Raw genomic sequence first — 26,165 nt, 5'->3', positions numbered from 1 at the left:
CACAGCAGTGAGGGCTCTGCCTAGTTGTGTCTCAGGGCTGGTTTGATTCTGAAAGGGTGCACAGGGGTCCTGTAGAGGCAGCAGGAGGATTGTTGCTCATTAGTGAGAGATTTAAGGCCATGGGAGGAAAGCAGAGGGTGAGAGGCATGGGTCTAGGAGGATGACAAGGGAACACAAGGTTCATTGGGGAGCATATGAAAAGAAAGCATTGGAGGGAGTAGTCGGCTAACAGAGATAGCTCTATTGGCAGTGGCCTCCACAGGTGCAGTGGAGAGAGAAGGGTGGGCATCATTAAGATTAATGTTAGGGTCTGGGACAGGGAGCATAGTGGGTGTTGATGTTCAATGTGGTGGGCCTCCACATGGGGTGCATGGGTAGAAATGGTTTGTTGGGGTAATTTGGGTCATGGAGGCTCTGGAGCTGGGGTGAGGTCAATTGGTGATCAGGTGGGGCCTGATGTTGACAGTGCTCACCACAGCTATGGTTTCCTGCCTCACTTGCTGTTCTCTAGAATGCAATTGATGACTCAGCTGGGGAAAGGTCTAAGTCGGGCGGTGTCAGTGTCAGTTTGGTGGACGTAAGTCAGGGCTCCACATTCAGTCAGGCACCAGGACATTAAAAGGCAAATACATGAAGCAGCCATTTGCAAACTCCAGCCACATTTCATTTGCAATTGTTCCTTTGCACACTGTGGTGCATGTTGAGTGAATGTGCTTAGGCACCCAAATGTTGGTCAAAGGATTGCCACCATGCCATTGATGCTAACTCAGTGAACACTGTCCTCTCAGTGAGGGGGGAGTTAGCTGCTATAAGGGGATGAATGCTGGCCAAAAGCAGCCCATCACTGGTGGAACTGGGTTAAGGGGAACATCAATACATTGTAAGTCATGTAAGTATGGCGACGGACTGTAATGAATGCAGCAGAAAGTGGAATGGCTGAGGTGGATCTGGGATGGGAAAGGGGTCAGAGTGCAGCAGGTACTCCGTTTTGGAGTGATGTGTTGGTACCTCAGCTGGTGGGACATCTTCACCAAGTGGGTGCACACACTGCCACCCCCAGGGCCACAATGGAGAATACGATAGGGGCTGCTGAAGGGACAGCTCACACACAGTCTCGGAGACCTCCAGTGCAGTTTGAACAGAGTGTACTTTGCTCAGTTGGAGCAAGCAACAAGAAAATGTGATGGCGCTGACCAGCTAGGGGAAAAGGAGCAGTCATCCATGGTGAAGGATGAGGGAACTGAGCTGGAGTAAGGTCTCCTTGTGGATGACAGAGCTCAGCTGCATTGGACCTGGATACAGGACAGCCTGGGTCTGATTGACACCAGATCCAGAAAGTGCCAGCTGGGTACAGAAGATCACTGGTGACTGTCAAGGCTATGTTGCCAGTCTTTGGTTCACATTGGGGGTGTGAACAGCTGTCTGTATTCATTTCCTTTGTGTTCCTTTTTGCCAGCTGTCAATGAAAGCTCATATCTAGGCTTGTCCAAGTGCCTGCCTGTATATGACATGGAATAATAACAAGACGTGGGTGGCCACTGGAAAATGTGGACAGAGTATTGGGGAATCAGAGAGGGTCTTCAGATGGGATATATTTAAGGACAAGTAAAGCCTGTAGCCTAGTGATAAACAATGAGTGAGAGAACAGGTTTATGTATAAAGTCAAAGAGCTTTACAACACGGGAACAGATCCTTTGGTCCAAATCATCCATGCCAATCAGATATCTTAAATTATTCCAGTCCCATTTGCCAGCATTTGACCCACATCCCTCTCTCTTCTTCCTATTCATGTATCCATCCAGATGCCTTTTAAATACTATAATTGTACCAGCTTCTACGACTTCCTCTGGCAGCTCATTTCATGGGTGCGCCATCCTCTGTGTGAAAAAGTTACCCCTTAGGTCCCTTTTAAAGAGCCCTTTCCTCTCTCACCTTAAACCTACGCCCGCCCCTACCGTGAAGAATGACTTTGGAGATTCACCCTGTCCACGCACCTCATGATTTTATAAACCTCCATAAAGTTGCCCCTCAACCTTCGATGCTCCAGGGAAAATAGCCCCAACATTTTCAGCCTCTCCCTACAGCTCAAACCCTCCAACTCTGGCAACGTCCTTTTAAATACTTTCTGCAACCTTTCAAGTTTAACAATATCTTTCCTATAGCAGGGAGACCAGAACTGAATGCAATATTCCAAAAGTGGCCTTACCATTATCCCGATCAGCTACAACACATTCCAACTATGCCAATTATGTGCAACAGGCAGTGTGGCATTGTGGCTGCTGTGCCATTACACCAATGATGAGGGGCAATGCCAGATTTCAAATGCTTCTCTGGATGCACAGCAGTCTTTCAAGGATGGTGTGGGCACAAAGGTGCCAGTCTTTCAGTGGATACCCACTGAGCAGTGAGTTGTTTTGCGAATGGCATATGGTAAGCAGGGGCTGGGATCGGATGTCATGGATGGCATAAGGGTGGTTAGTTGTTGAGATGTGTGAGGTAAAATATAGCAGAAAACCCTTGAAAAAAACTCTGCACTTAGCCAAACAAAAAATATAAGTTTCAGCCTAATGTCCTGGGTTGCGTGCATTTCATTTCAAATGAAATAACTTGAAGTGAAACAAAAGGTCTCAGTGTATAAACTAGCATTAGCCTCTTTCTCGTCTGGAAAATCAAATCAAATGTTGAAGTATAGTTCTGTACATGCCCATTCTCATACATGTATATCTGCCTATCCTAAATGAAATAACTTGTGATATAGAATAAATAATTAAATGGACAAGAAATACCACATGTATTTAAATTGCGTCAAACTCACCAATCTCTCTCTATCTGTCTTTAGGCAATCTTTTATGATTGTTCACAGCATGCTTCCACTCCCGTTCCACACGTTCTGAGATGATCGATCAGGCAAAACTAGATCTACAGTCCCTGCTGTATGGAGGGGCTGGCATCACTTGAAAATCAATTGACAAGACATGTTGAGGATTGTGCACTCGCTCTGATGCCATGACTGTATTTCATGACCAAATCTCTCAATGAATTTTGATGCCTTGGCAAATGGTGTTTTTTCCAACTTGTTTCAGTTAATAGCTAAGAGTCTCCAGTGAGGGTCTTAGTGAGGATTTTTGACCTTTTCAGGGGGATGCTTTGGCGACAAGGTGAAGTGAATGACCATAAATCTTTCCATATTCAATGTAAGGCCACTTCCCATTGGACGTATACTTTGTACAATGAATTCGATTGGTCAGCATTACTGGGGCTTATTACCACCATTCCAGGTGTACCCCCAGCACACTGCCAATGTTAAATGATTGTGCTCCAGTGTCAAAAACATTTTAAAACTGCCCATTTTATTGCTAAAGTGAAAATAGCTAATCTTTCTCTTAACAGCAGTGGACTCATTAATGCCACTTCATGCTTGAGTGGTGCTAAGAGATGGAAACACTTGCCTGAAACAATCATAAGTGGTTTTAGAATCTGCATCCACCAAATGCAGAGTTAATCAAAGGGCCCACTCAGGGATCTAAAATGATATCACCATTCTGCCACAGTGAATAGACACTTGAAGAAGGGCTACAGTTGGGGATCCAAAATTAGGCAGAAGATTGCAGAGTTAGGTTCCTGAATGGTAAGTGAAATAATTCCACAGTCACCAAGTCACCTTTTATTTACAGGTGGAGAGTCCTTGACACTGATCCAGCTCCCTCAGAGCCAGCTCTTAGAGTGAACAGAACCTCTGACGCTCCTGTTTATGTCTGACAGCTAGGGCTCCCTGATTGGACCAGGTTAACAGCCCCAGTCAAGGTATTCATATTCTATGAGGTCCACCTGATTGACCTTTTCAATCTATGTTTAATTGACACGTGTACTCAAGTACGGGGTACAGGAGTACTGTGAAAAGTGTATAATGTCGCCATCTTAGGTACAAACTACCTTGTTACCAAATCTTTGTTACAGAAGTAGAAAAATATAGAAATAAGTCAAAAGATTCAGCACTACAGTCTTCTTAGTATAAAAATGGAAAATAAAAATGTCAAACATTGCTACCATCATGATGGTAAGTACCTGTACTGATCACATGTTTATCAACCAAACATGTCAGAATATTAAGGAACGCCATTTCCCTGACAGCAGATACATCAGCTCTGACCAACTTTAAAATGACATCTCCACCTCACCCTATGTACAGCCCCATCACCTGGAACATCAGCATTGCAACATACTCAGAGAGCCAGCAAGTGCAAAAGCAAGAAATCCATGTTCCAATGTCATGCTTAAGAAAAAAATAGTATGTTGGCTATTGCTATTCTTTACACAAAATTATACTTCAGAGATTTAAGAAAGCTTGCCGTAGTTTAGTGTGTAATCAAATGTTCTCCTTGCATTTGCCTCAAATGGCAGATTGCGTCAGGCAATGGTGCCTATGCGTCAATGCAAGCCACCTCTGAAGGAAATGACCCCAGCAAATGTTCATACCTGCCCCATTAAATCGATAATTTCAAAGAGGAATGATGCTAAATGTGACAACATAAAGTGTGGACTTACTGTAAACCAAACACTGCAGGTCTCTTGACGATGTGATCTTCTGATTGTTGGCCTAGTTGAATGCATTTACAGTTATACTGGAGACACCTGCCAGAAGCAATCTTCAGTAGATTTACATGGTGACATAGCAATTCTTCCTTCAAGATCAGTACGTTCATTCTGTGGCCACTACATGTGTCGTTCCCTTTCTCTTAATGTCAGTTGTCTTTTGTCAATGTGTAGTTTCATCCTTTTACTAATTGATTCTCTTCCCACGCATTTCTTTTTCTTATCTGCAGTTACCTAACATGAATGTCAAAGAAATGTTTTCATATTCGGATTCTTGTCTCCTTCCAACACTTTATTTGAGTGAAATAGGGGTTGATGGGAAGGGTGAGAGCAGTAACAAATTAAAAATACTATACATGAATGCACAAAGCATTAGACATAAGATGGATGAGCTCGAGGCTCTTTTGGAAATTGGCAGATACAATATTGTGGGGATAACTGAGACGTGGCTTCAAGTGGACAGGGCCTGGGAAATGAATATTCAAGGCTACACGTTCTATCGTAAGGACAGACTGACGGGCAGAGGGGGAGGGGTGGCCATGTTGGTAAGGGATGATATTCAGTCCCTTGCGCGGGGGGACCTAGAGTCAGGGGATGTAGAGTCAGTGTGGATAGAGCTGCGAAATACTAAGGGTAAAAAGACCCTCTTGGGAGTCATCTACAGGCCCCCAAACAGTAGTCTGGATGTTGGATGTAAGTTGAATCAGGAGCTGAAATTGGCCTGTCGCAAAGATGTTACTACAGTTGTTATGGAGGATTTTAACATGCAGGTAGACTGGGAGAATCAGGATGGTATTGGACCTCAAGAAAGAGACTTTGTGGAGTGCTTCAGAGATGGATTCTTAGAGCAGCTGGTGCTGGAGCCGACCAGGGAGAAGGCAATTCTGGATCTGGTATTGTGTAACGAACCAGAATTAGTCAGAGACCTCGAAGTGAAGGAGTCATTGGGAAGTAGTGACCATAATACATTAAGCTTCAATCTGCAATTTGTGAGGGAGAGGGTACAGTCGGAAGTGACAGTACTTCCATTGAATAAAGGGAACTATGGAGCTATGAGGGAGGAGCTGGCAAAAGTTCAATGGTGCAATACCTTAGCAGGGATGACAGTGGAGGAATAATGGCAGATATTTCTGAGTATAATGCAGAAGTTGCAGGATCAGTTCATTCCTAAAAGGAAGAAAGATCCCAGGAGGAGGCATGGGTGGCCGTGGCTGACAAGGGAAGTTAAGAAACATATAAATTTAAAAGAGAAAAAGTATAACATAGCAAAGATAAGTGGGAAAATGGAGGACTGGGAAGCTTTTAAAGAGCAACAGAGGATTACTAAGAAGGAAATATGCAGAGGAAAAATGAGGTACGAAGGTAAACTGGCCAAGAATATAAAGGAGGATAGTAAAGCTTTTTTAGGTACGTGCAAGGCAAAAAAATGGTTAGGACTAAAATTGGGCCCTTGAAGACAGAAACAGGGGAATATATTACGGGGAACAAAGAAATGGCAGAAGAATCGAATGGGTACTTCAGATCTGTGTTCACTGGGGAAGACACAAGCAATCTCCCTGAGGTAACAGTGGCTGAAGGACCTGAACGTAAGGGAATTTATATTTGCCAGGATTTGGTGTTGGAGAGACTGTTAGTTCTGAAGGTTGATAAGTCTCTGGGGCCTGATGGTCTACATCCCAGGGTACTGAAGGAGGTGGCTCGAGAAATCGTGGATGTGTTGGTGATTATTTTTCAGAGTTCGATAGATTTGGGGTCAGTTCCTGAGGATTGGAGGGTGGCTAATGTTATACCACTTTTCAAGAAAGGTGGGATAGAGAAAGCAGGAAATTATAGACCAGTTAGTCTGACCTCAGTGGTGAGAAAGATGCTGGAGTCTATTATAAAGGATGAAATTACAGCACGTCTGGATCATAGTAACAGGATAGGACAGAGTCAACATGGATTTATGAAAGGGAAATCATGCTTGACTAATCTTCTTGAATTTTTTGAGGATGTAACTCTGAAGATGGATGAGGGAGATCCAGTAGATGTAGTGTACCTGGAATTTCACAAAGCTTTTGATAAAGTCCCACACAGGAGGTTAGTGAGTAAAATTAGGGTGCATGGTAATGGGGTAAATTACTAGATTGGATTGAAAATTGGTTGACTGATAGGAAACAAAGGGTAGTGATAAACGGCTCCACTTCAGAATGGCAGGCAGTGACCAGTGGGATACTGCAGGGATCTGTTCTTGTACACCAGTCAATGAAGGCAAGCATGCAGGTACAGCAGGTAGTGAAGAAGGCTAATAGCATGCTGGCCTTCATAACAAGAGGAATTGAGTATAGAAGCAAAGAGGTTTTTCTGCAGCTGTACCGGGCCCTGGTGAGACCACACCTGGAGTACTGTGTGCAGTTCTGGTCTCCAAATTTGAGGAAAGATATTCTGGCTATTGAGGGAGTGCAGCGTAGGTTCACGAGGTCAATTCCTGGAATGGCGGGATTACCTTACACTGAAAGACTGAAGCAACTGGGCTTGTATACCCTTGAGATTAGAAGACTGAGAAGGGATCTGATTGAGACATATAAGATTATGAAAGGATTGGACACTCTGGCAGCAGGAAACATGTTTCCGCTGATGGGTGAGTGCCGAACCAGAGGACACAGCTTAAAAATACGGGGTAGACCATTTAGGACAGAGATGAGGAGAAACTTCTTCACCCAGAGAGTGGTGGCTGTGTGGAATGCTCTGCCCCAGAGGGCAGTGGAGGCCCAGTCTCTGGATTCATTTAAGAAAGAGTTGGATAGAGCTCTCAAAGATAGTGGAATCAAGGGTTATGGAGATAAGGCAGGAAGAGGATACTGATTAGGAATGATCAGCCATGATCATATTGAATGGCGGTGCAGGCTAGAAGGGCTGAATGGCCTACTCCTGCACCTATTGTCTATTGTCTATTGTCTATTACATCAATGTAAGATTCAATCCCAGAGGTTCAGATGTCACAGACTCAAACTATTTCAAATGAGGCTCATTTCTCATTGCCTATTCTGTCAACAGTCTAGCTTAATGTTATTGTTGCTGTGGACATGAATTAACGATGTCTTGTTGCTGGTTTAAAAGTTTTCTCTGGATGTTTTAACATCCTTGATTTTATTCGTTCCACTCTTGGTGCTTGTTCTATCTTTTGGTTAAATCTAAAACTCTGACTTGCAGTTCTCTTCTTCTCTACCTCATTTCTCATTTCAAACACTCAATAAAATCCAGCCCTTTGACTAAGATGTTGATCATTTGACTTCATATCTTCTGATGTGCTTCATATTGCACTTGCTGCTCTGAAATGCATTGGAGTGGTTGGTTACATTAAAGGTGCCATAGAAATTTAAGTTGCTGTTGTATATTACATGAATGTGGTGGGTTTCATTCCTACATTGCCAGTTTGACTCAGATTATAGAAACTTTGAAACTTAGATTAACTTAGCCTCTGTATGGGAACAGGCTCTTTGGCCCAATAAGTCCACACCGACCCTCCGAAGAGTAACCCATCCAGACCCATTCCCCTACATTTACCCTAGACATGATGGACAATTTAGCACGACCAATTCATCTGGCCTGCACATCTTTGGATTGTGGGAGAGAACCGGAGGAAACCCACGCAGACATGGGGAGAATGTGCAAACTCCACATAGGCAGTTGCCTGAGGCAGGAATCAAACCCAGGTCCCTGGTGCTGTGAGGTAGCAATGCTAACCATTGATTCACCATGCCGGCCCTAAGTGTGGGAGTAGAGCATTCACCTCTTTTAGTCTGTACAGCCATTCAATATGATGATGACTGATCATGCAGTTTCAGTATCTCACTCCCACTTTCTCTTCAGACCCCTCGATCCCTTTAGTTGTAACGGCCACATCCAAATCCCTCTTGAATATATCTAACGAACTGGCCCCAACTGCTTTGTGTGGTGGATGATTCCACAGGGCCACAAAGTTGAGTTATAACATTATTGGATTAATTTTAAAAGCTTTTTTCTAGTTTTCACAGCTGCCTGGCAGGAGCACATAACCGGAAAGAGTCAACGCAAAACCTCGCTCGTATGCAAGGAGACAATTATAGTACAGGAGGATAGATTAGAGTGGTGCTGGAAAAGCACAGCAGGTCAGGAGGAGGCCATTATGACCACCAAGTCTGTGTCACCTCTCTGGAACAAAATGGTCCATCCCATTCTCCTGCGCTAACTCCATATCCCTGTAAGTATATTTCTAACAAGCCCCTAACTACTTTCAAAATTGTTGATCATTCCCCTACTTCCACCTAAATGCAAAGAGTTCTAGGTCATTACAGTCCCTCAATAATTAAAAAAAGTCTTCCTCATTTCCCCCTTCCAGCTCTTGCCCAAAAATCTGAAATTTGTATTCTTAGGTTTAAAATCAGCCAATAAATGGGTACTGTTTTCCCTTGTCTAGTCCAAGCAAAACTACCATAATGTTGTAAGCTTCAATAAGTGTCTTTCTCAATTTGGTTTGCTCCAACAAAATACAATTTCTAGCTTCTCCACCATCATCTTACAGCTAAAATCCCACATCCATGGAGCCATTCTGGTTACTCTCCTCTGCATCCTCTCAAAGGGCTTTACATCTTCTCCAAAGCATAGTGAACAGAACTAGAGAGAGAAGTAAAGCCGAGCCAAATCTTCATAATGGCTCAGCATCATGCTTAATAACCCATGGTATTTTTCTGCTTCTAATGCTGTTTGTATTCTGTTGGTTGTATGAGAGCTGCCTGCAATATTTGCTTCTTCCCAATTGCTCATTACTTCATGTCTGATCAGAAGGACTCAGGGGAAATACAACAGAAGCTGTGGTTTGAAACGCTCCTTCAGAACAGTTGGTTGTAATTAGGACAAATTGCTTTTTGGGTCTCAAGAAATGTTGAATGATGATTTGCAATGATAAAGTCCAGTGCTTTGGGAATGCAATCAACAGATCATCTGACTAAATGTTGACAACTCCAGAAACAAGATTGGTTAGACAAAAAAAGGAAGGTTCCCAGAAAAATGAACAAATAACATCAAGTACATTTTCAAAAAAAAACATAATCTGATGATTGTACCTTTAAAAAACCAACATTTCCTTTAATAGCACAAAGCAAAATGACAAAAAGAAATGGTTTACTGAAACTTTATTGCATTGTAAGTAAGCAGTGATATAATCAGCTAGAAATTATTGCAATAGCCAAGACACTTATTTGAATGCAAGTGCGAATAGCAGATTGTGGCATGTTATGCAAAGATATTAGACGCATATTTGCCACTATATCCATGTAAATGTTTAAGGCCATTATGCTTAGGGAAATGCAATGACATTAGGTTGAATAAAAAGACAACTGAGTCGTTAGTGTCCATGTATTGAAAATTCCATTTACATGCCCACCATCAGAAAAGCACTACTTTCTAACATTTCATCTTGTGAATTGTTGGACTGAATAACAAGAGAGGGAAGAAAATAAAATGTTTATTGAAAAACAGAGAGATGCACAAATTGGGAATGTCACAAGATGAAATAAAGAGCAAGCATTCAATTTTTTTATTTTACAAAAGACAAGCATTTATCTTGTCCTGTTCCTGATCACTAGCATTTTACTATGCAGTCACAGTTACAGTGTAGGAAATGGAGCAGCCAGTGTGCCCACAATGAGCCTCCACAAATAGTGATTTGAGGAAGATGATATATTTTGTTGCTGTGAAGTCGCTTGAGGGATATCTTGCCTGTTCTTCAAATTAGTATTATGGCAGAACAATACAGTCTCTTCACAACCACAAAATCAAGGGCAAGTATGGGTCAGCTCACCCCAAACTTCCAGTTTAGAATGTTGTGTGTCTTTGAGAGGCATTTGACGGCGGTGGAGTTTCCATTGTTTCTGTTGTTCTCATTGTTTTAAGTTTGGTTGGTGGTCTTGAAGGAGAATCGGTAATTTATGACAATGCTACTTGGATATGATACACACTGCTGCCACTATATTTGGGTACTCGAGTGCACGAATGCTTAAGCTGGTGGATACAAGTCAGCTTTTGTTTTCCTGGAAGGCATCAGGTTTCTTGAGGTGTTGTTGGCAATGTACTAACCTAGGCAAGATGAGAGAATTCCTGATTCATGCCTTGTTGATGATGGCTAGATTTTGGGCAGTTAGAAGGTGAGTGTTTCACCACAAAATTCTCAGTTGCTGCCTTGTTCCTGGAGCAGCACTATTCAGTAGGCTGGTCCAGTGAAGTTTCAATAAACACTCATTCCCTCCTCCCCCCCCGCACCCCCCCCCCCCCCAACCCCCCACCCCACAGAATGTCGATAATGATAGATGTAGCGATGGTAATGCTGCTAAACACTTTTCTGATGCTTCTAAACACGTTTCTGTGGCATGAACATTATTTGCCGCGTACCAATCCAAGCCTGAATGTTGACCAGATCTTGCTGAATTTGGACATTGACTGCTTCAGAACGTGGGGAGTCACAAATGGTGCTGAACATTGTGCAATCATCAGTGAACCTCCCCACTTATGATGAAGGGAAGATCAGTGCTGATGAAGCTGAAGATGGTTAGGCTTAGGACACTACCCTGAGGAACTAGAAAGGATCTTGTGTTGCAGTGACGATGTTCTCTATATCCGAGCCAGGATGCTCAGATTCAAGTCCCACCTGCTCCAGAAATGTGCAATAATATCTCTGAACAGGCTACTTAGAAAATATCTACCCTGAGAAACTCCTGCAGAAATGTGCTGGCTGTGACTAGAATAAATGGAGTGTGTTCTCCTGATTACCACTGACTGCTGCTTTGCCAAGGCTCTGATGCCATACTTTGTCAATTCTGGATATTCCCAGGAGCTATCTTACCATTACTTTGTCCAGGTCACTCTCCACCTAATCATTCAGTGACTCCTCCCCTTCCTCCTCAACTTCCAAAGATGCAGAGCAGTCATCACCACCTATCTCCTTCTTTTGCTCATGAGCAGATACATACTCCCAATCCCTCAGGCACACACACACTCCCATCTACACACAGGCACACACAGTGTCACATACACACAGGCACACACACACACACACACAGTCTCACATACACACAGGTACACACAGTGTCACATGCACATAGGCACACACACACTCTCACATACACAAAGTAACACAAAATCTCACATACACACGGGTACACAGGCACACACACACACACACACTCTCCCATACACACAGTAGCACGCACTCTCATATATACACAGGCACAAAGACACTCATATTCACACAGGTGCATACACACACACACACTCTCCCATACACACAGTACCACACACTCTCATATATACACAGGCACACAGACGCTCACATACACGCAGGCACACACACATTCTCCTAATCACACAGGCACACACAAGCTCTCATATACACACAGTAACACACACTCTCACATGGATGCAACCTTAGAGTAAAAGGAAGACCTTATAGCATGGAGATACAGAAAAAACATCTTCACTCAGAGAGTGGTGAATCTATGGAATTCACTGCCAGAGAAGACTGTGGAGGCAGGTTGTTGATTATCAAGGGGATCAAGGATTACAGGGAGAAAGCAGCAGAATGTAGTTGAGAAACTTATCAGTCATGGTTGAATGGTGGAGCAGACTCAATGGGCTGAATGGCCTAATTTGTGCTCTGATGTTTCATGGTCTTATGGTCGAATATGCATGCACTCTCACGTCCACACAATAACATACATTCTCACGCGCGCACACACAATCTCACCCAGACATGTACATTCTCTCATACTCACTCACACATACACCCTCTTTCACACTCACATACATAAGCAGAAAAACATGTGCACTCTTATACTTGTGTGCACGCATACACAAAAACACACACGACTGTGCATACATGCACGAATCCCATTCATCTGAGAAGGCAACTGAATTGCAACTTTAACATCCCAGTAGCTTGTTTAAAGACTACTGTTAAGTTCATATGACTTATAATACATTATGTGCCTTTTCTGCACATCAGCGCAGGACACCTCACAAATTCCAGCATCCACATTTGTTGAGGGTAACTCTTTTATTTCCGAAGAGGCATCCACAGTGTTGTGAGTATCTGTGAGGAACCTGACTGGGTCAGGTTAAAGGCTCCATGACATTGCTTGTGAATCTTACACTGCCATGCTGCAACTCTTCCAATGGTTTGTAAATGAGCTGAAGGTGAATAGTAGGGATTCCGTTCCAATCACTGGTACTTCTAGTTGAATTGAGAGTTTCTGTGTGTGTGCATCCCTTAACTTAAAGCAAAGAAGTCCGCGCAGATCAGCAAATCCAGGGACCCTGTCATTCTGACTGGCCTCTTCAGTAGAAAAGTAAACCCTAGCCATGAAGGCCCCATTACCCAAGGGATACACTTCTGCACAGCAGATTGTGAAATCTGCAGATGGCAGTAGATCCTGGGGAGTAACTGGAGACAAATAAATTCAGGGTTGGAGTGGCATTAACATGTATGGCCACTTGGTCCACCGGCAGGTGGTCTTTTTATCCGAGAGACTGCAAGGTTTGGCAATGATCTGAATTAGCATTAGCCTCCTTAAGACATTGGGGTTCAGTCCACTCCTGCAAGCTAGAGGTGACAGCCCAGCAGGCAGATCCCACTGTCCTGTGGAGTAGCTGAGGACTGAGCAGAAGGCTGCCGCTGTGTCTCTCTCGCTCCCTGATCGGAGGTCGAAGAGAGAGCTGGCTAAGCTGCTGCTATGTCACTGTGACAGCAAGGAAGTGAAGCTCAAAGTGAAGGAAATGCCTCTGACTAGCCGATATGAACTTCAACAACCCCGACATCACCCCTTCAGCAGCAAGGGCACAATCTTGGAGCCTGCCATGTGATTAGGAGCCTTTCACATGGATTAAGAAGTGCCGTGACCCCTCTGCATTAAACAGGCTCACCAGCCTACCAACTAAATAACCCAATCAATCCTTGCTTTGTTCAGCTTGCAGTTTCGAGCATTGCCATTTAAAGCCAGAATCCATTGTTAAAATGTCAGTAGGTTGGTGTTTAGCATTTATTTACCATCTCACCCACTGGGTGCTTGTCAGGCACTCACACACTTCCTGCGATTGTCAGCAGTAGACAACAGACCCCAGGCAGCATTGCCACCTGCTTCCCAACGTGCCAGCTTTTCTTCTGCTGTTTTACCCTCCACAGTCACTGACAGCTACCCACCTCGGCACATTCAATTTCCCATGATTCTGAAGGGTTGGTCAAAGGTTTGACCAAAAAATGGAGAGTTTAAGGAAGGTCATATCAGTTGATGCTGAACTTGCAGCATCTTATCTGAAGACCAATCCTTGCGCTGCAAAAAACTCTGATTCTCCCTTTAATACATTTCATGAGGCTAATAATGTTCTGTTTCTCTTCAATTCAATGTGCCAATCTCTGTATTCGTTGCTCAAAAGACAATGTTCTCTTGTGAGGTTCTTCTTCAATTTGCCTCTATTCATTGAGATTACAAGAGCTTATCTCTGACCTTTCAAAATGATACCAACACATTATTTCTTTTTCCTTCATTCCTCCTTTCATTCTTTTTCTGCTCCACACTAACTTCAATCAGTTCTTTAGGTTGATTGCCAATGCTGTCTTTTTAAAGCTAACTGCTGTCTCTTGCTTGAATGCAAACCAATTTCCCTTTTCCATCAGACTGGAACTCGAGAGCAGCTTTGTTCAGTGCCTTTCATGTCGGTCTTGTGCTTTCAGAAGTTAATTTTTCATTTTCTTTTTTTTTATTCTCAAGGTCATCCAGTCAATTACTGTCATTCCTCGAGCTGTAATTTACTTACACTAAAGTTGACAGGGAACAAGTGAAGCGATAAAAAGCAGTATTCCCTCTCTGCGTAGCGACCCCACAGGCGATGGCCTCACCAGTGTGCTTCTGTTGCTCACCTTTCAGACTAAAACCGTAGGTGCCCATCTATTGATTGGAAAAGGTTAACAGCAACTTTCGGGAAGATGGCGGCAAAGTGAGATGCTCCAGCAAGAGTTCTCTGCTCCACCCATTCATTTTCTTTTTTTTTCCTGTCTTTTTCTACTCCTTTCTGCAATAGGGAATGGAGAGCTGGCGAGTCCCGGAGGTGAAACCGCGGCTGACGTGGAGAGTCCCAGAGCAGTGGCCCATGTATGGAGCAAGTCCAAGATGGAGGCTGGCATGGGGGAAGCAGTCCTGGACCTTACCTTGGAGCAGCTGACAGATGGCACAGAGCAGACGGGAGGCTTGCAGGGGGGAGCGATTGTTGGGCTGGGGTTGGGCATGGGCAATAAGCCCACATTTTGAAGCCCCTGCACTGAGCTGCGGAAAGGTAATAAGAGGAAGTGAGGACTGCGGAGATCAGAGTCAAAAAGCGTGCAGCTGGAAAATCACAGCAGCTCAGGCAGCATCCAAAGAGCAGGATGAAGAGTTGCTGAAGAGCTCCTGATGAAGGGCTTATGCTCGAAACGTCGACTCTCCTGCTCTTCGGATGCTGCCTGAACCGGCTGTGCTTTTCCAGCACCACACTTTCTGACTGCTGTAATGCAATATGGTTTTGAACTTTTTTATCTGACTGGAATGCCAATCCTTTAACTATGTCTTATTTTTGGCTAATGCAGTTCAATTATTTAAGAAAGGTAGCAAAGTCAAGCCAGGGAACTATGGACCAGTGAACCTGATATCAATAGCAGGCAAGTTGTTGGAGAGGATATTGAGGGACAGGATCAACCACCATTCGGATGGTCATGGTCTGATTAAGAATAGTCAGCATGGATTTTTGCATGGGAAATCATGTCTGACAAAAGTTTTAGAATTTTTCGAAGAGCGAACCAAGAGGATAGATGAGAGTAGGGCAGTGGATGGTGTCTATATAGACTTTAGTAAGGCCTTTGACAAGGTCCCACATGGCAGGCTACTCATAAAAATTAGGTCACATGGGATCCAGACAGAGCTAGCTAATTGGATTCAAAATTGGCTCAATGGTAGGAAGCAGAGGATGATGGTTAAGGTTGTGGAGGCGGATGACTAGTAGTGTGCCACAGGGGTTGATGCTGAGACCTTTGTTATTTGTTATTTACAGAAATGACCTGGATGGGAATGCACAAGGCACAATTAATAAGTTTGTGGATGACACAAACTTAGGAAATATCGTTGATAATGAGGAAGGTTATCAAACATTTCAGAGGATCAGATGGGGAAGTGGGCTGGGGGTTGGCAAATGTAACTGAATACAAGTAAGTTGCACTTTGGACAGTCAAACCAAGGTAGGACTTATACAGTAAATAATGAGGTCTTGAGGAGAGTTGTGGAACAGAAGGAGCTAGGAGTACAAGTACGAGGTGTTTGGTACGCTTTCCTTTATTGGTCAGAGTATTGAGTACAGGAGTTGGGAGGTCATGTTGCGGCTATACAGGACATTGATTAGGCTACTGTTGGAATATTGCGTGCAATTCTGGTCTCCTTCCTATCGGAAAGATGTCGTGAAACTTGAAAGGGTTCAGAAAAGATTTACAACGACGTTGCCAGGATTGTAGGTTTTGAGCTAAAGGGAGAGGTTGAATAGACTAGGTCTGTTTTTCCTGGAGCATCGGAGACCTTATAGAGGTTTATAAAATCATGAGGGGTATGGATAGGGTAAATAGGTAAGGTATTTTCCCTGGGATGGGGAAGTCCAGAATGAGAAGGTGAGAGGGTAAAGATATAATAGAGACCTAAGGGGCAACTTTTTCACACACAGTGTGATATGTGTGGAATAAGCTACCAGAGGAAGTGGTGGAGTCTGGTATAATTGAAACATTTAAAAGGTATCTGGATGGGTATATGAATAGGAAGGGTTTGGAGGGATATGGGCTGGGTGCTGGCAGGTGGGACTAGGTTGGGTTGGGATATCTGGTTGGCATGGATGGGTTGGACCGAAGGGTCTGTTTTCACACTGTACATCTCTATGACTCTGTGACTGTGCTCTGTTCTTTGAAGGCAGTGTCACAGGTAGACAGGCATTTAGCATGCTGGCCTTCATCGGTCGAGGCATTGAGTAAAATAGTTGGGACATTATGTTACAATCATATAAGTCTTGCAGTATTGTGTACAGTTTTGTTAACCCTGTTATCAGAAAGGCATAGTTAAGCTGGAAAGAGTGGAAAGAAGATTAACAAAAATGTTGCTGGGACTAGTTGGCCAGAGTTATAGTGAGAGATTGGCCAGGATAAGACTTTATTCCTTGGAATGTCAGAGAATGAGAGGTGACCTTATTGAGGTGTATAACATCATGAGGGGCATAGGTAAGATGAATGCATGTAGTCTTTTTCCCAGGGTTTGGAAGTGGTTTAAAGTGAGAGGGGAAAGATTTAAGAAGGACCTGAGGAGATACTTCTTCAGGCAGAGAGTGTGTATATGGAATGGGCTACCAGAGAAAGTGGTTGAAGCAGGTACAATAGCAACATTTAAAAACACTTGGATAGGTATATGGATGGGAAGGGTTTAGAGGGATATGGACCAAATGTGGGTCATTGGACCTAGCTGAGGGGGCACCATGGTGAGCATGGACCAGTTTGGGCTGAAGGGCCTGTCTCCATGCTGTATTACTCTATGACTCTATGCCTCTTTGGTCAGCATGGAGAATCTGGACCAAAGGGTCTGCTTTTGTGCTGTACAACTCTATGACTCCAATTTATTTTTAAAATTTATTCTTTAAACTCTATTGTAAAACTAATGCGGCTACTTTTCTCTTTATTCCTCTTTTGTATCTAAGATTTGTACCTAGGTACTTGTACCTGAGATGGCACCATAGGAGGTGACATGGTAAAACTTTTCACTGTACTTAAGTGCATGCGACACGAAAGAATATTCTATTCTAAGCAACAAGTGACATTTCCCCAGCATCTTGATTGGGGGTTGGTTAACCCAGTTGGCTAGACATCTGGTTTGTACAGGGTTATGCCAATAATGTGAGATCATTTCCTGTACTGGCTGAGGTGGCCATGAAGCTGCAGTCTTTTCAACCTCACCCCTCGCTCTATACCCAACCACCAGTTGTTGCTCGCTAGTAAGAGAGCAGTTCTCTGGAGCTATGGTGACTTTACCTTAACTATATCAGTAAGTCCCAGAGTAGTTCACAGGAATGTAATCAGACAAGATATTTGGTACCCAGCCAAAGTAGGACTGATCAAAAGCTTAGTTAAAGCTTTAGCTAAGTTTTAGGCTTCATGAAGATGGTGGTGGGAAGTGAATTGGGCTAGGAAAAGATTCCAGTTGAAAGCTGGCTTGATAGACCAGAAGTTTTTTTGTTTTACAATTTGTTTAGCATGGTGGTCAGTCACTAAAACTATACAATGAGCTGTCAATGTGTTTTTAACAGAAGAACATCAAAGCTTAATAGCCACAAAAGGAAAATAAACCCATGATTCGTAAACGATGTAAAAACTAATCTGACAGTTTTCTGGAGGAGGCACTTGGTAAATACAGGAGGAATGTGGAGCTCTTTGAGGGGTGCAGTGCTGGAGGAGGTGTCAGCAATGTGAATGGGTATGGTCAGGGAGATAGTTCTTAAAAAAACATTGTAGATCAGTCAACATGGCAGGGTGATGAGTGAGCTGGGCATTTTGCAAGTGAAGCTGGGGGCCTTCGAGCAGACCTTTCCTTCTTTGGGTTGGGTCTCTCTTGATTTCCAATGAGGTCTCAAGAGCTTGGGAAATTGGGGTAGGGGAAGCAGGGTGATGATGAACAGTCAATTAATATGGTTTCCATATCCTATACCACACTGTTACTGCAGAGCTGAGAGTGATGTGATGTTACTCCTTTCCAGCACAGTCATGTGGCTGTGTGATGGTATCCAGGCAAGCAAAGGGAACTTCTCAACCTCCTGGGCTATCCTAGAACACCTGCCACTGGGAAACCATCTCTAGTGTCTTATAGATTGACAATAGACAATAGACAATAGACAATAGATGCAGGAGTAGGCCATTCAGCCCTTCGAGCCTGCACCGCCATTCAATATGATCATGGCTGATCATTCCCAATCAGTATCCTGTTCCAGCCTTATCTCCATAACCCTTGACTCCACTATCTTTAAGAGCTCTATCCAATTCTTTCTTAAATGAATCCAGAGACTGGGCCTCCACTGCCCTCTGGGGCAGAGCATTCCACACAGCCACCACTCTCTAGGTGAAGTAGTTTCTCCTCATCTCTGTCCTAAATGGTCTACCCCATTGAGAGATGGGAATGGCACAGATGTCTACCGGTAGCACCCTGCGCAATCAAGAAGCAAGCTGTTGTGACAAAACCTCCTACCCCTTGATTCTGCTGTTTATTCCTTGAGAGAGGGACATGAACCTGTCCACACAGAGCTGCTCCAATCTTTCTGTTACATTTATGAAGGTCAGTTTGCAATATATTACTGATGTTGCCTGCTCCTATCTCGTAGAATGTTAGGTTGGCGAAAGGGTGATGGCCTAAGCAGGAGTGATATTCTCCAGAAAGAGTCTTCTCTGGGGGTTTCCTCTTTTCCTCCATCCATGAAGAATGTGCCCTCTCTGCCTCCTCCTCCTCTCCATATCCTGGTTATATTACAGACCAAGTGATGCTTTTACACATGCTCTAAAATCTCTGTAAGGCACTGGTGTATCTTCCTTACTGATTGTGGCAAATACCTCCAAATGGCTCCTGCACTTTACCACAAGGGCACTGCAAATAATGCCTTGATGAAGGTAAGTCAAAACCACTGCATATGCAACATTTGGAGAGGTCGTTTAAACAGCTTCAACATAGGGTTCATCTTGATTTATAATGGTTTGTTCTGCCAAAGAATACACTGCTTCCAAATACCAGATTTGGTACTCCAGCATGCCATCAACCTCTCAGCTGACTAACTTCATGGAAGTGTCCATTCAAGTAGTCTGGTATGATGGGATTCCACTGGCTCATTTAACTAGACTGCTTGCTCGCTATGTAAAGGCATGTTAACGGTGTGGGTCCAATTCTTGCATTGGCTGAGATTACCACAATAGAATCTTCTTCTCAACATTTCCCCTTGCCTTAAGGATGGTGATCCCCAGATTAGTTGTCTTTCTTGCTATCTCTAATGAGAGAGCAACCCTCTGGTGACTTCATCTTTTACTTCAAACCTGTACAGAGGACCCTCTAACCAGAGTCATTCAAACTCCATAATGCCCTTTGGACAAGGCAGGAAAGAACAGCCAATTTCCCATCCTCTCTGTCACTACTCAGGTAGTGAAACATAAGCCAGGCACATATGTCATTTTCCAGACTTGAAAAGAAAGGAAACATTTGCAGGGCCATGCGGAACAAGCAGGAAAGTGGAACCAGTTGGTAGCTTTATCAAAAACTAGGCACAAGTATGATAGGCTGAATGCTGTCATTCTATGCTGTATATAATCCCTATAGTATGGAAGCAGGATATTCAGCCCATCTAGTCCACACTGACTCTCTAAAGAGCATCCCACTGTCCCCCTCTAACTATGGCCAATCCATCTAACCTGCACATCTTTGGACTGTGGGAGGAAACCGGAGCATCCAGAGGAAACCCACGCAGACGGAGAGAATGTGCAAACCTCACACACACAGTCATCCGATAGTGGAATCAAACCCAAATCCCTGTGCTGTGAGGCAGCAGTGCTGACCACTGAGACACTCTGCCACCCTATGATTCCATGATTAGTGAGGAAATGTTTCCTCACCAAAAGTATATTGTTTTGTTAAGTACATTTATCATGTCTTAACCTCTAATTCATTCACTTTCTATTTCATTGGCATAGCTGGTGGGGAGATCTAGCCAACTCTCAGGTAACAGGTTGGTTAATGAACTGTTATAATGAGACTGCACGCCTCAAATGACATGCATCTTCCAAGTGTGACTAAAACCAGTTGCGTTTCCTGGTTCTCATGAAGCTAAAGGCAGGTGTGGACTTCTATGTGAAAGCAATGAGTATCTTTAGAGGCAAGAACAGAAATTGCTGGAGAAACTCAGCAGCCCTGGCAGCATCTGCGGAGAGAAAGCAGTGATAACATTTCATATCCAGTGACCCTTCTTCAGAACTCAGAATTCAGCATGATGAGTCCTGGCAGCAATTTATGTATTTCTTTATGCATATGGTAGATTCTTTTTTGTTCTTTTAGAGAATAAAGCCCAGTCTGAAACAAATTGCTCATCTTACATTTAACTAAGCTCAGATGAAGGGCTCCTGTCCAAAATGTTGATTTTCCTGCTCCTCGAATGCTGTCTGACGTGCTGTGTTTTTCCAGCACCACTCTAATCTTGACTCTCGCTGCATTTACATATCTAGTGAGGACTGAATAGAGAAAAGAGGGAGACTGCATTCGTATCATGCGGATAATTTGCTTGAAAGAGGAAGTCTCACTTAAAGAGAACACAAGGAACCTTCTATAGTCAAAATTTCTCCTGCAGTTCTAAGTTCACTGAATTCACCGGGCCAATAAAGTGAATCAGGGACTTTGATTAAAACAAACCAATTCATATCTCAGTAAGAGGAGTCAGTAGTCAAAGTCAACGTTCTGGGTGTACAAGGTTAAAAATCACGCAACATCAGGTTATTGTCCAACAGGTTTAATTAGAAGCACTAGCTTCATCAGGTGGTTGTCACATTTTAGTGGAGCTAAGCTTGAACCACAGCCCTTTGTTTGTCCCATGCAGTAAAACCAACAGGGTAAACGCATCTATGAGTAACAAACTCGTTTAAAGTATCTGGATAGAATACTTCACAAGCAACATGGCCAACGCAAATGTATGGTTTATTAAGAAGAAACTTGGACAATTAAGCTTATGATTAGATTCGTCATGTGTATTTTGTTACAAACTACAATGAAAGGTGTTGTATAGTGTCATCAGAAAAGACAGAAAAATAAACCAAAGCATAAAAGAAAGGCAGAAAAATGAAGAAATAATGAAGGCCAGGGCATCGAGTCTACTTAAACCAGAGATAGATAAGTTCTTGATTGCAAAGGGAATTGAAGGTTATGGGGAGAAAGTGGGAAAATGGAGTTGAGAAACCTATCAGCCATGATCAAATGGTGGATCAGACTCAGTGGACTGAACAGACTAATTACTACTCCTATGTCATATGGTCTTATGGTCTTAAAGTGTTCACCTTTACAATCATTCCATCTAAACTTCGTCTGGGCCTGGTGGCCAGGCACAAGTTCTCTTCACCGTGTCATTGCTGCTGAAAGGAAAGTTGCCATCTCACCTCCACTGATACCCTCACCACTATGAATCTTTGATGGAGTCATAGAATCAGAGAGATGTACAGCACAGAAACAGACCCTTCGGTCCAACTTATCTATGTTGTCCAGAGATCCTAATTTGCTAGCACTTGACTCATATCCCTCTAAACCTTTTCTGTTCATATACCCATCCAGATGCCTTTAAATGTTGTAATTGTACCAACCTCCACCACTTCCTCTGGCAGCTCATTCCATACACGTAACCCTGTCTGCATGAAAACGTTGCCCCTGAGGTCCATTTTATATCTTTCCCTTCTCACCCTAAACCGATGCCCTCTAGTTCTGGACTCCCCCACGCCAGAGAAAGGCCCTTGTTATTTACCCTATCCATGCCCCTCAGGATTTTATAAACCTCTATAAGGTCACCTATCAGCTCCAGAGAAAACAGCCCCAGCCTATTCAGCCCCTCCCGATAGCTCAAATCCTCTAATCCTGGCAACATCCTTGCAAATCTTTTCTGAACCCTTTCAAATTTCACAACATCCTTCCCATAGGAAGGAGACCACAACTGTTCCAAAAGTGGCCTAACCAATGTTCTGTATAGCAGCAACATGACCTTCCAACACCTATAATCGATGCTCTGACCAATAAAGGAAAGCACACCAAACGCTTTCTTCAATATCCTATCTACCTGCATCTCTACTTTCAAGGTACTATGAATCTGCAGTCCAAGGTCTCTTTCTTCAGCAATATTCCTCAGGACCTTACCATTAAATGTATAAAACCTGTTCTGATTTGCTTTTCCAAAATGCAACACCTCACATTTATCTAAATTAAACTCCATCTGCCACTCCTTGGCCCATTGGCCCATCTAATCAAGATTCCATTGTACTCTGACTCTATGACCTCTCCACACAGCAGGGATTCTAATTCTAATTCTAATGTATGGTTACCCAGATATATCCTGGAAAAGGATTTCACTTGAACTGCGGTGAACTCGATTCTGATTCTGCCAATGCATCAAATACGCTGGCAGATGTGGCAGCATCCACAGCCGGTATTTAACAACTAGAGATGAGGCATAAACCTGGTACTCACTTGAAATACAAGGAGGCTGTTGTGAATATAAAAATCCAGTGCAATGGGAGACTGAGCAAAACAAGAGTCATAACCACTGCATAATTGTTCCAGAAAATATGTGCTTAATGTCTCGTATTCAATGATTTTGCAAACTACATGCAGCATTACTGTACTAAATAAAAAGTAAATACAATAATAAGAAGCAAATTAACAATGCAACAGGATTATGTGCCCCAACATTCAATTTCTAAATGCTGGACTCACTTGTCTAGATTGCGATACATACTACTGACAATTTTGACATCCAGGTTCCATTCAAAGTCTTGTGGATTGTTATAATAAGCTACTTAAAGCATGCAAAATCAAAGTTTAATAGGAAAAAGCATTATGTCAATGTAAGCTCTATTTCAAAGCATTTTTATGTGGCTTGAGAACCTGAATCTTCAGCTGGATGGCTGAAAGAGACAGGACATTATGTAACTGACAGTTTTGTTTGATTCTCTACACCGTATGTATATTTGCATTTTCTTTCTAGTGAAGTCATCAATTTTCAAAGAATGTCATACAGTCAGACAGATGTACAGCTTGGAAACTGACCCTTCAGTCCAACCCGTACATGCCGACCAGACATCCCAATCCAATCTAGTCCTACCTGCCAGTACCTGGTCCATATCCCTCCAAACCCTTCCTATTCATATACCCATCCAGATGCCTTTTAAATATTGCAATTGTACTAAACTTCATTGCTTCCTCTGGCAGCTCATTCCATACACGTATCACTCTCTGCGTGAAAAAGTTGCCCCTTAGGTCTCTTTTATATCTTTCCCCTCTCACCCTAAACCTATGCCCTCTTGTTTTGGACACCCTGACCCCAGGGAAAATACTGTCTATTTATTCTATCCATGCCCCTCTTGATTTTGTAAACCTCTATAAGGTCACCCCTCAGCCCCCGATGCTCCAGGGAAAACAGCCCCAGCCTGTTCAGCCTCTCTCTATAGCTCAAATCCTCCAAGCCTGGCAACATCCTTGTAAATCTCTTCTGAACCTTTTCAAGTTTCACAACATCCTCCCGATAGGAAGGAGACCAAAGATCAACGCAATATTCCAACAATGGCCTAACCAATGTCCTGTACAGCCGCAACATGATCTCCAACCACTGTACTCAATACTCTGACCAATAAAGGAAAGCGTACCAAACACCTTCTTCACTATCCTATCTACATGTGACTCCATTTTAAAGGAGACATGAGCCTGCACAGCAAGGTCTCTTTGTTCAGCAACACTCCTTAGGACCCTACCATTAAGTGTATAAGTCCTGCTAAGGTTTGCTTTCCCAAAATGCAGCTCCTGACACTTATCCAAATTAAACTCCATCTGCCACTTCTCAAACCATTGGCCCATCTGATCAAGATCCTGTTGTTATCTTAGGTAACCTTCTTCACTGTCGACTACACCTCCAATTTTGGTGTCATCTGTAAAGTTACTAACTATATCTCTTATGCTGACATCCAAATCAGTTATATTAATGATGAAAAGTAGTGGAACTGGCACCGATCCTTGTGGCACTCCACTGGTCACAAACCTCCAGTATGAGAAACAACCTTCCATCACTACCCTCTGTCTTCTACCTTTGAGCCAGTTCTATATCCAAATGGCTAGTTCTGTCTTGAGGCATCATAGGTCTTGTCCAGTGCATGCACCTTCATCATAAGCAGGTATATATTTTTGCCTTTTGAAATTAATATTAAAGTTCAACAGATCCTGGATTTGACCTGTCCATCAAACCTGAAGGGGGAAAATACATTGGAATTCACAAAGAATATTGGTAATAAACAAAGACCGTCCTATCAATACGTATCTGCTTGATCAATAGAGGTGATCATGTGGGTATAAATACATGTTTTGAAAAATTGTACAGGCTATCATTGTTCATACTGCTGGAAAGCTGTAGTCTGCGTGATGAAGATTTAGTCTTCCTTCATGGATATCCACATGAGAAATTAAAATAAGTTATGGGATCTAATGCATTCATATATTAAATATATTTGAATGCACGGACATGATTAGTGTGTTGATCGCAAAAGCAGCAACTGTTTTAGCTCAATTGTTCTGCAGTAACTTGAGGGTACATTTCCCTCTCTGTGCAACTAAAATGTCACATTTAATTAAACTACCCTTAGTTATCATCACAGTTAAAATGAATATTACCTAATTTTACATAGTAAGAAAATGCTTCCCCTAGGGTGGTTTCAGAGCCACTCTTCAATTTACGTTAACCTAAGATCTACCTGGACAATAACAATATATTTACATTGCTTTGACATTGAACAGAAGACCAACTCTGTGAAACAAGTCAACAACATTAAGAGGTGGTTAATATTGTGCATATATCTTTCCTTTATGAGAGTTCATATTTTAGGACTTGATGAGCTGCATGTTTACAGTGTTGTGATTCTTGGCTGCCATTTAGTTAGCTGTGGGTTTGCACTGTGCACACACTGAAATCAGTTGGTTTTCTGTCATATCTACTTCATAACTTATAATATGCTTTATTATTATAAATAAACTAACCCACAGAGTTAATCAATCTCTGAAAAATGACTGATTATCAGATCACTATCATTAACGTCACAGTTAATTCCTCTTAAAGTTTATCTCCTTCAGGTTGGTTGCTGTGATCAGCTTTCCAAATAGGAGAGATTTATCTTTGGACGATACCTGGAAGCTTCGTAGTGATTTATCAAAATGGTTAACTTCCCTTTATCAGTGTTCATCCTGCATCTTTGTTATAATGGCCATGAACACGAAGAAATGCTTCTGAGACACACTATGCACTATGGGATGGCTTGTGGACATGATTCATGAATTAAGAGATAACCTTTAGTACTTAAAGAATACATTCCCCTCCATTTGGCAGCATCTTCTTCCTGGGATTAATATTCTCAGTTTGCAATAAAATTAATCCTAATTAGTCAATGCAAATCTAATGTTCCTTATTACAACTGCAGTAGGGGTGGGAATTAGCAAATGTGACTACTTAGAATCAATGTGTTCTATATATTGATTGACTCAACAAGAACCAAGTTCCATTTAGCAGATTGGCTGAAGCCAGTTAGGGTGTACAGAGACCATGATGAACAATCCTTGCCCTGATGGAAATGATACAGGCGATACAAACTTCAACCTGCTCAATTTCATGACTCACTCCTCGGAGTAGTTGGCCAATTGTTGCACATAGAGCCATGCACTGTACAGGATAAAGATACACTGTACCTGTAGGAT

This window comes from Chiloscyllium punctatum, chromosome 12 (genome assembly GCF_047496795.1).
Source record: "Chiloscyllium punctatum isolate Juve2018m chromosome 12, sChiPun1.3, whole genome shotgun sequence".
In the NCBI taxonomy this organism is placed as follows: Eukaryota; Metazoa; Chordata; class Chondrichthyes; order Orectolobiformes; family Hemiscylliidae; genus Chiloscyllium; species Chiloscyllium punctatum.
Note: the sequence above shows the minus strand (reverse complement) of the source record.